The 11,111-nt window shown below is 36.1% G+C and overlaps 1 protein-coding gene across 1 annotated transcript in view; it reads right to left on the reverse strand.

Annotated features, from left to right (window-relative positions):
* The window catches only part of Sema3e (semaphorin 3E), a 234,502-nt gene that overhangs the window by 37,460 nt on the left and 185,931 nt on the right, over positions 1–11,111 (reverse strand). The gene's annotated exons all lie outside the window — the stretch shown is intronic.

The raw sequence follows: 11,111 nt of genomic DNA on the forward strand, positions 1-11,111 counted from the left end.
TTTTACTGCAGGGAGGGAAATGGAGAGGAGCCTGAGGAAAAGAAGGTCCAGCAACAGGCCCTAAGTGGGATCCAGCTCAAGGGGAGGTCCCAAGGCCTGACACTATTACTAAGGCTGTGGAACACTCACAAGGGGCCTATCATGACTGCCCTCAGAAAAACCCGCCAAGCAGCTGAAAGAGTCAAATGCAGATATTTGCACCCAACCAATGGACAGAAGCAGCCAACCCCTGTGGTCAAATTAGGGAAAAACTGAAAGAAGTCTAGAAGGAGAGCGACCTTGTAGGAGGATCAGTAGTCTCAATGAACCTGGACCCCTGATATCTCTCAGACACTGAACCAACGATCGGATAGCATACACCAGCTGATATGAGGTCCCCAACACATATACAGCGGAGGACTGCCGGGTCTGAGTTCAGTCAGAGATGATGCACCTAACCCTCAAGAGACTGGAGGCCCCGTGGAGTTTAGAGGTCAGGTGGGGTGGGTGGTGGGGACATCCTCGTGGAGACAGGGGTTGGGGAGGAGGTATGGGATGTGGAACCGTCAGAGGGTGCATGGGGATGGGGGATATAATCTGGAGTGTAAAAAAAACTAAATAAATAAGAGGTAAAAAATTTCAAATTATCACATGCATTTATATGGTAGAGAGTTTGATAAGTGGTCAACTGAGTTATATAAAAGGCAATTTATAAAGATGTTTATTTCTGACATGAGCTAACTATTGATTATATTTTAAAAAGTAATCGTCTTGTTATGCCAGTGAGAAATCGGTTAAGGAGTCATAAATCAAACTCTAACTTTTAAAAGAAGTGTAAGTATTATTGCAATAAACTAATTTTCATGATTTTTTTAAAGAAATAGCAAATATAAATGAGATCCTTTTATCTACAAAACACACAATGGGTGTTTAAAAACTATGTATGGAAAAAACTATATATGGTAAAAAAAATAAATAGTCTCACAAAAAAATCCACTCTTTTGTTTAGTTTGGTTACTTTCAGTTTCCTATTTGCATGCTACAACAAAGCAATGCTTATTTAATGTTACTTACTTAAATATTCAGTTTTCAACTAGGGAAACATAATTTCCAAATGCTATCTTGAAACAGACTAAGTAGAAACGTATTCTATGGACTATAACTTAGTATTCATCTTTTTACTAAGTCTAGATATCACAATTCTGTAGCCAGGACTTTAGGATTTCTGAGAAATTATCCCCTTGGGCTATGCGGAGGAAAATAATCAAAGTCCATAAAGACAGGACCAGTAGTGGAGAGAGTCAGGAAGCTCCTGTGGAGACTCCAGCGGAGAGCTTTCTTTTTAGTAGCCTGCTCCTCATTCTGGACATATAGTAACCATCTTGTCAAATTCACTTTTAATATAAGAGCTATCATCTTTTCCAAAAATGTTACAGTAATATTTTGCTTTATTTTGGGGCTACAACTGCTACTTCAGTGGCATGCACTAACTATATATACAAATATTATATATCATATAATGTTATATATACTATATAATGTAGTATATGCTATATTTTTGTATATATTGGTATATAATATAAAATACATCATACAAAAATAATGTAGTTATATGTTAACAAATTATATTATGTACAATTCAATTATGTGTATGGTTATTTATATATAGGTATATACACACGTGATATCTTTCTATAAGCCTCTCCCACTTATAACTTATTCTATACCCCCTGTACATCTATCTCTCAAATGTATGCGACTTTCTTTTTTAACTATTTGTTGTTGTAAACACGTATTCGTGTGTGTGGGTCTATGTGTGTGTGCTTTTGTTTGGTTGTCTTCTGCTGAGCACATTTATTGTGGATCATGTGTTCAAAAATAAAGATAGGGTTGATCCCTTGAGCAAAGGAATTTGGGAGACCCTGTAGAAAACTGGATCTCTCTCTCCCTTGTAGCAATCAATGCTTATAGTTAATCCTATAAACTACAGTAATGATGAGCCCAACAAGATACGCCCAGCAATGCAACACTGACACTAATATCTTTTGGGGGGGTTGTTTTGTTTTGTTTTTTTGTTTTTGTCGAGACAGGGTTTTTCTGTGTAGCCCTGGCTGTCCTGGAACTCACTCTGTAGACCAGACTGACCTCGAACTCAGAAATCCACCTGCCTCTGCCTCCCAAGTGCTGGGATTAAAGGCGAGCACCACCACCGCCCGGCTGACACTAATGTCTTAGGGATAGCTAACAGCTGTCTCCTTAGACTTGAGACCTGCTCAGTTGGCGCCAACTCATGCCTGTAACTGTAAACCTAGGCAAGAACCCATGGATAGTGAGGTCACAGAACTTAGAGAAGAAAATATTATTGCAATTTTGGTAAAATAACCCATTCCAACTGTTTCTAAATGCTTATCTTAATTATTACAGATCAGAGTAGCTCTGATTATCTGCCTATCAAAGAAATGTCTTTCCGCCATGAATAGAGGCTCTTACAGAAATTTATAACTGATCAAAGGGCAGATTTAGTGACTCTGAGGTACCAGTCCCACGTGCGACATCTACAAAGAACAAACAGCACTGCAGAAAAAGGACGCAGAAAGATCATCTGAGCTAGCGAATCCCGAGAATGCCTGTAAAATAGTCTTCCGGACAGGACAGTGGCACTGGGCATCTCTGGATGCGTGGATACGAGCGTGGATAACGCACACACTAGAAAACATTCCAGCATGAATGAAGGACAGGCGCACGGGACTTCCTTTGAGGGTTTAATTTTCATAGAGTGAGCAAGAAATGGGAAAACAAATGAGCAGAATGCTCGCAAGCAGCAAATCAGGGTGAAAGGTGTCGAGTGCCCAGTTCAGTCCTCTCACCTTGGATCTATAGTCAATTACCTCGAGAAAGAGAAAACGCGTTTCAGTAAGGAAAGAGGTCTGCTGTGTTCTTGTCAAGTTTCAACATATGCAAAGTGAAAGGTGTGATGATAAGGAAATAAAATAAAAAGGGGATAGAATCTATGTTAAAATATAGATATACTTCTCTGAAGACCGGGTCTTTAAAATATTATGATTATTTTCCTTTCCTTCAGTTTCAAAGTTCTGCTTGTCTTGATCAAGGCCAAACAATAACCATATCAGCCAGTAGATGGCAGCCCTGTGATAGCAAATAATGTCTTAGCTTGGCAGGTTGTATGTTCCAAGATGATATATTTTCATTTTTACCCAATTTCTCTTCTTGTAGTTAGATGAAAGAAAATACTTCATGAAAATTCAAATAGCTAAATATAAACTTTTTTATTTAAACTTCAAAGGAGCTAGCCAGGTGCAAAACACCGTAAGCTATGGAAACAACCAAATGTGTTTTGGTTGGCATGTTAGCTGATCCTCAGAAGGAAACGTTTCTGCTTTCATGTTATATTATCATTGTGAAAACACAACACAATCGATCTATAACATGTAGGTACTGTGTTTGGCAAACCATTACCTGCACCCACCTACCCACCCCCCAAAAAAACTAAAAGAAAGACAATACATTGCCAAGAAATATAAATAAATTAGAATTAAGCTTTAGGTATGATTAATAAATAATTAATGAAATGAGAGAAACTATTCTATATTATCTTAAAGAAAAATAAATACTTAAAGAAAGTAAATATTTTTAACAATATTTCTTAAAATTATAAATATTTGGTGTCATTAAAATGTTGAGTCAATATTTTGTAATTCCTGGAATGAATAACAAATGACATCTGGATTAATGTTATTTTCCTTAATTATAAAAGGAAGTAGAGACATATGTGGAGTAAAATGTCTTTTAGTATTTAAATAGTAAGAGCTTAAACATCCAAGGCTTTAGATTTCTATGCTCTCCTATATATTGTCCTAGACAAAGTTTTAACTTATGCCCAATCTACTTTGATGGTTTTTAATAAAGACAAGTTGATCTTTATGCCAAATGGTTTTTTTGATTGTTATAGAACTAGATTGGAATGCTAAGTGATGCTGAATTAATTTTAGGTAGCTAACTCGTTATACAAGAATGTAAGACACAGGTTTTCAGGGCATTGTGACAGGAGGATAGAACTTATACTCAGTACTAATGTCTACACATAGGCAATGTTATGATAGATATAACTCTGCACTGGAATCAAGCTAAATGTCTAGCTACAAATCTTCAGTTTGACCCTTAGAAAGCCATTTATCATTTTAATATGCTGGTTACCTAGGGAAACCATGGGGTCTCACCTCGACTCCCAGGGCTGCCATTTATTGGCTACTGCTCAATTTCCACTGACTCTTTCTTGATTGCTTGGTTCCACCATGAAGCACTATGCTTACATCTAACATACCAATCACCTTGCTTTGTTTCAGTTCGCTCTCTGTATACTTGAAAATATACTCTACTAATGTCTGGGTCACTGATGATGCTAAATAAATAATAAACATTTATTAACTCAATGAGCACCTTAATGAATTAACAATCACAAATATCTAAACCTCCCTTTAGATGTTAGAAATGCTACAAAATACAGTAGAAAGTTTTTAGGATAAGAATAGATTTATTTTTACTTGATTTTATTTTTAAATTTCACCAATGAGTACAGTAATTGAAGAATTTCCATCTCTTCAATTCTACCTTCAAACCCCTCTGTGGACCTCGATTATTTTTTTTTAAGCAGGAAAAAAAAATCAGTTGATAGGAGACTATGAGATATTCATATAAATTAAGGAATTCTTGAATTTTTATTTTAATCTTAATATTAACATTTAAGAACATTAAATGTAAGTATTATAACAATGTTAATTATTAATATTATGGGATTAATGATAAATTCCTAATTTAAAATCATGAACAATTAATTTTGTTCTAGCATTTGTCCACATTAGCAGCAGCCTCAGAACCGTGCTGCTATTGCAAGTCTGTGTATATAATAAATTACAAATTGCACATTGCAAATTCTAAAATAAGGGAAAAGGTGACTATTCTAAGTCATATTTAAGAACAAATATACTGTAAATGTAAAATACGCAATAAACACTTTTCTGCCTAACTTTATTCTTATAATGGGATTCTATTTGTAGTTTAGACCTAATGCCCCTTAGTATTTTAGGAAACTCAATGTCAATTTAGTTAATGGATTGTATAGCCTGTGAATTTTTATTCATGATGTAGGAATACATATTTTAATCATCTACTATAAGCAAGTCATAATAGTTATTTGCTACCTTCTTGTTTTATTTTACTCAAAAGTTCTCCTATTGATCTTATGTATAAATGCTCTAAGATTCATAATAATGACACATGCATCGGCCTTCTGAATAAGTGACCGTCCATACAGAGGGAGCCCACACAGAGTGAAATGTTGTTAGGTAGTGAGCTGTGGACATTTTGGTTTTTTGTTTGTTTTGTTGGGTTTCTTTGTCTTGCCAGTTGACTAGCCATACTCTTAAAGGCTAAGAGAGTGGTTTCTGGTGCAAAAATGTTTAAGAAAAGAGTGTTCATTAGCTGACACTCATGTCTGTAGCTGTATTGGCTTGGTAGGCAACCAGCAACATCAATCAACACAGTCATGGTCAATTAAATTCATGAGGGACATGATGGAGACGTAAGCTTGGAGAGTAGGGGTATTTTTAGGGAGACACTGAGTGTTTCTTTTCCTTTTCCTTTCATTTGAGGAAATGGTTATAATATAAGCCAAGTATTTAAATGGCTCTTCGGAGACCCAGCCATGGCCAGAAGCTGCAGGAAGCATGAAGACAGCGGGCATTTTGCCAATGGGAGGGAGCAGCAGCCGTGAATAAGAGATTCTTTGGGGATGGCAAAGTGGTAAGAGACTAGAAGTCTCTGTCTATGCAGTTAGTGGGGTGAATTCAAGAAATAAATATTCATTCCTAACTGCTCTTGATATAAATATACGTAATTCAGCGGAAATGATTATTTATTCTTAAAATCCTTACCACTAAGAACTTGAGACCATTGCTTATGTTTTCCTGATATGAGCTTCAGTTATGTTCTGTTCAATTAACAACTATGTTTAATGCATAGAACTAGCAATGGGGCATTTATCTACATATAATTTTTAATGAAACATCACAAAACTCTAATGTTTATAGACATAGTTTTATTTGCTGAAAAACTCACATTGGTACCATAAATGTTCAAAAGGAATAATTTCAAAATACTATAAAATTTATTGTATATGGTATGTGTGCATGCACACATAAGCAGATAGAAATGAGAATATGAGTGTTTTTACAGAATACATGTGGGAATCAGAGGATATCTGTCTTCCTGTGAGATAAATAAAACTAAAGCTTGCAACCAAGCTTGTTTTAATCTGCTAAACCATCTTGCCACCCCCAAAATATTTTTTAATGCTGGCTATTTACTGAAATCAAATATTAAGTCTTGAATTTGTATCCCTAAAAATGTCCTATTAAGAGTTAAGAGATGCAGAGCTGAGGAATTGGGTTTGTGGGTTAGAGCAGTTCCTAGGCGAGCATGGGTGCAGAAGTTTGGATCCTGTACACCCATGCCAAAAGCTGGATGTCCTAACTCACACATGCCTAATCGTACATTCAGAAATGTACAATTGGAGACAGGATGGAGACAGGATGGTGTCTGGGGCTTGCCTGGACACCAGGCTAACTCTAGGTTAAAGAGAAACATTTTGTCAAAGGAAAGAATTGCAAACTATTAAAGCAGAACCACCAACATCCTCATTCTCTGCTACACACATGAGCAGAGGCACAGGCACCCATAAACACATATGTGCTTGCAACACACTTGCACACATAAACACACAGGCACCCATAAACACACATTACAACACCTACACACACACACACACACACACACACAATGTGACACAGCCAAGTGGTTTCTCTAGCTTATAAGATACTTTTTATCTTAATAAGGTGTACATATTTTCAGGTGTGATAGGATTACAATACACCAGAAATTCTAACAAAATTAATGGGGAAAATAATATGTAAAACATAAGTATCCATATGATTGAAAGAAAGAGTACAAGAGAACCTAAGGTATATTGTCTTAAACCTAAGAGCTGAAAAGAAAGGAAATATGCGACACAAAGAAATCAGTTCAAGGATTCTGATTTTGTTGACCACCAAATAATGTGCTTATTATTCTATTTTACTGGGTACGATAAGTGCTAAGTTCCTTCCGAGTATTAGAAAGCCACAAGGAAGTAACACAGCAGCTGACTTTACTGCAAATCTCAGGGTATCAATAGTTTTTAAACTATTAAATAGTTAACAGTTATTAAAACATCTTTTGATAGAGTATTTGTGAGTCCTCCTGGGGAATGAAATTGGCTAAACACATACAAAATATTGTGCATGAGGAATGAGCTTTTACATATGCTACCAAGACAAATCAGGTCTCAATGACATTTGAAGAACAAACTAATGTTTAACCTCAGTTTGATTAGATTCTGATCATAGGGAACATGAGTCCAGATGACCACTGAGTTCTTTCTAACACAGAAGCTGTTATTAATTTATTTCCAAATTTAAGAAAAAGCATACATATTTAATTCTTTCACTTGCTTAGTAATAATATTCAGTTTTACTCCAGAGAACATTAAGTTAAGTGAATTACTTAACTAACATTAAAGTTGTATCTAAAGCTAAGACATAAACAAGGATACCGGTACACATCTTTATTCCCAGAACATGAGCGACAGAGACATAAGTGGATGGATATGAGTTCAAGAGCTGTATAGTCTACATATTGGGTTCCAGGCTGCCCAGGCTACATAGTGAGACTCTGGCTCAATAGATAAACTTAAGAAATACTGCAGAACATTAATCATTCTGGAAGAATGCTTTGGTTGGGAAGTGGAAGTGGAAATAGAGGAATAGAGGAAATGGGGAGGAGTAACTAGCATTGCAGAAGTCATAGAGAAACATACTAGTAGGGAAACTTCCATCCATGTATGGATCTCGTATGCACATTCGAATTCACAGCGGTCATGAGAGTATGCATGAGCCTGCGTAAGCTCAATGAGAAAACGCCAACATGGAGAGGGGAGATGGACAAGGAGTCCCACTTCCAGAGGAGGAAGTTTGAGCAACTGATTCCTTGCCAATTGAAGATCACAACTCCAAAAATGTATTGGGAGCACCAACTGGACTTGATGGGGATGAGAAAAACGGACACAAACTTTGGTGGTTAGGGAAGATGAATGTGATCTGGAAGGAGTCGGGGGTGAAGGGTAGGTATGATCAAAACACATTGCATGAATTTTTTTCAAAGGACTAATAGAAATAATACTGTTTGTCTTTGGAGGCTCGTTGTCTTGTAAATATTGCCATCTATCATTGTTTTCTCATGTTAGTCTTCACGAAAACAGGCATTATCCATTGTGTGGCATTCACCAAACAAAGACACAAGGAATGATTAAAAAATGGTTGGTTCTCTTTGTGTTGGGCTTCTGTTTTAACCCACCAGAACAGAACAGGTGTGGCTATAAAATAACACATTAATACGTTCTTCTCTGTCCTTGTAGGCAACACCAAACCTGTCCAAATTCCAAGTCAGGGAGCTCCATTTTTCCCAGCTCAATTTCTACTGCTTTTTCAACTAAGTGAATTATTTTCCTTCTTATCGTGTAAAGAGCTGTGGCTCACATAGGTTATCAGGTTTCCAGTCCAATGGCTAGAGCTTTTCCACACTGAGTAAATGATCTCTTCAAAGTATTTTTGGGATGAGGGAGATTGGACAAATGTGAAGAATTTTATTTTTATTTCTTCTCATTGGAGGGATTGTTCTATAATTTGTGTTTAGCTTGGAGAGCTATTTGTTATTTGATTTCTCCTCTGAATAAATAAAACAGCCCTCAGATGGCAAGCACTTCATATTCAGCACAAAGTAATTCGATTTAGTAGTTCAATGAAATTCACTTGGCAATGTCCCTCCAGTAATAATACTCCTCTTAAATAGTTCAGCTTTAAGTTCTTGAGTCCAAGACTAAACAAGCTCCAGAGAGACGTCTCTTGAGCAACATAGATGGCTATGGAAATGACCATGTTCACCACTTAAACAAAATGCTTGAATGATTGGTCTTCACTTCCAAACACTTGAGGATTTCGCTGTATAGGAACATATGGCATGCAATATCCAACCTCCAATCTTTTTAATAGGAGAAATATCTCAAAACTTGTTTTCTGTTTGCCAAAGTTTCTCAGTCTGTACTCCATCCAGACGTTCAGTTTATCAAATGTAAGCACTTTTAATCAGATCCTGCCAATTCTTGTGGAATGTCTAGCAATTATGGATATAGTATTCAGCAAGAATGCCATTCCTAAGTTGTGATTACTACTGTCTAAGCTGTCTTAACAGCTCTGTTTTTATATTTAAGGTCTCTTCATACTCTACATAAGTGCACATACACACACACACACACACACACCACATTTCATGTTCAAATTTATAAAAGATAAAATATTTTAAAATAGATATTTTTAAAACTATACATTTTAAAAATACATATTTAGTCAAGTTTCAACTTACTATGCAAAATTCTTATTTTAGACTATTTTAATTTTAATGTTAACGTCATAGCTCCTGACTAATAGAGCTAGCATCGGATTTTATTTCTCTAGAGAATTTTTCTTGTCTGTCTGAGAACGATTATCCAGATAGAAAAGTGTAGCAAGCAGAATACAAGGCTTGTCATGTCTTGAACCACGTGAAGGGAACAGTTTCTCCCGTGCACAGTGTGAACCAATAATAAGCGCCTTTTACTTTTACAGTTTTAATCTTAATTGTTAGTGTATGGGTGTTTTGTCTGCATGTGTGCCCGTACATATGTGGGTGTGGTGACTGGAGGGCTCAGAAGAGGACATTAGATCCCCAGGACTAGCATTTGAGAAGGTTGTAAGATAACGTGCTGGGACTTGAACCCCAGAGCTCTGCAAGGACAACCAGTGCACTTAAACAACATGACATCTCTCCCGCCCTTCAGAGTAACTTTTTAAACATCAGCAAAGTATTCCAAGTTTTATCAGTTTATGATATCAGAATATGATATCTCTACAACTTACAGTTTCTCATTTTCTTCAAAGAGAAATGAGCATTAATGGTCATGAGAGACGAACATATATATACAATCAACTGAAAACATATACTGAAAAGTAAGGCTAGCGTCTTGTTCATAGGGACCCCCCAGAGCCTCTCAACACTGAGAACTCTTAGCTCACATGTTAGGTATCAGGAATTGCTCCATCCATTTAAGATATAGGAATTCTCATATTGTCACATTGTTGTCGTTCTGAAGTACTTTGACCTGGTCATTGTTTTCAAATTTAAATAATACAAAAAAAGCATGCTCCTTTATTGTAGTAAGAGAGGTCTTTGGGCAACTCATTTAATTAATCTGAGGTAAATTGCAACATCTATCCCACAGCATGATCTCACTGGATTCTTTCGATGCCCACATTTAGTGTGAGTTTGAGCTGATCAGACTATAGTTTATATTTTAGCTAAGGAAGAATTTAATTAAGTGGGGACAAGACAATGGCTCAGGAAACCAGATGATAGTCTACATCTTAGCATCTACATGGTAGAAAAAAGTGGGGACAAGAAAATGGCTCGGGAAACCAGATGATAACCTAGATCTTAGCATCTACATGGTAGAAAAAATGATTAAACACCTGTGTATTATTCTCTGATCTCTGCATGCGCATGCACATGCATATAACACACACACACACACAGAGAGAGAGAGATGTAAAATAAGAATTTAAATAAATAATCTTACATTGAGTTTTTGATGAATACTATGGATAACAAAAAATGTAAAATAAGCATACAATCACACACACACATGAAATTCTCCAAATTATTTCATATAGTGAGATAGAAAATTGACATATTTTTAAATAGTTGATTTTCTTTGGCTATGTTTTTATAAAGCCATTATAAAGTTATATTTTCTGAATGCTAAATGCCACCATAAAAATCACACTGTTCCAAGTATTTGTAGACATTTGATTTTCATCATGAGACACAAGTATTTTATGACATCTGTAGTTATTTTAGAGTCAGATTACCAAAGATAGCATGACTTGAAATTCAGCATCATTTCTCCAGATACCAACTGATAGATTTGG

Source organism: Apodemus sylvaticus, chromosome 2 (assembly GCF_947179515.1).
Source record: "Apodemus sylvaticus chromosome 2, mApoSyl1.1, whole genome shotgun sequence".
NCBI classification, from domain to species: domain Eukaryota; kingdom Metazoa; phylum Chordata; class Mammalia; order Rodentia; family Muridae; genus Apodemus; species Apodemus sylvaticus.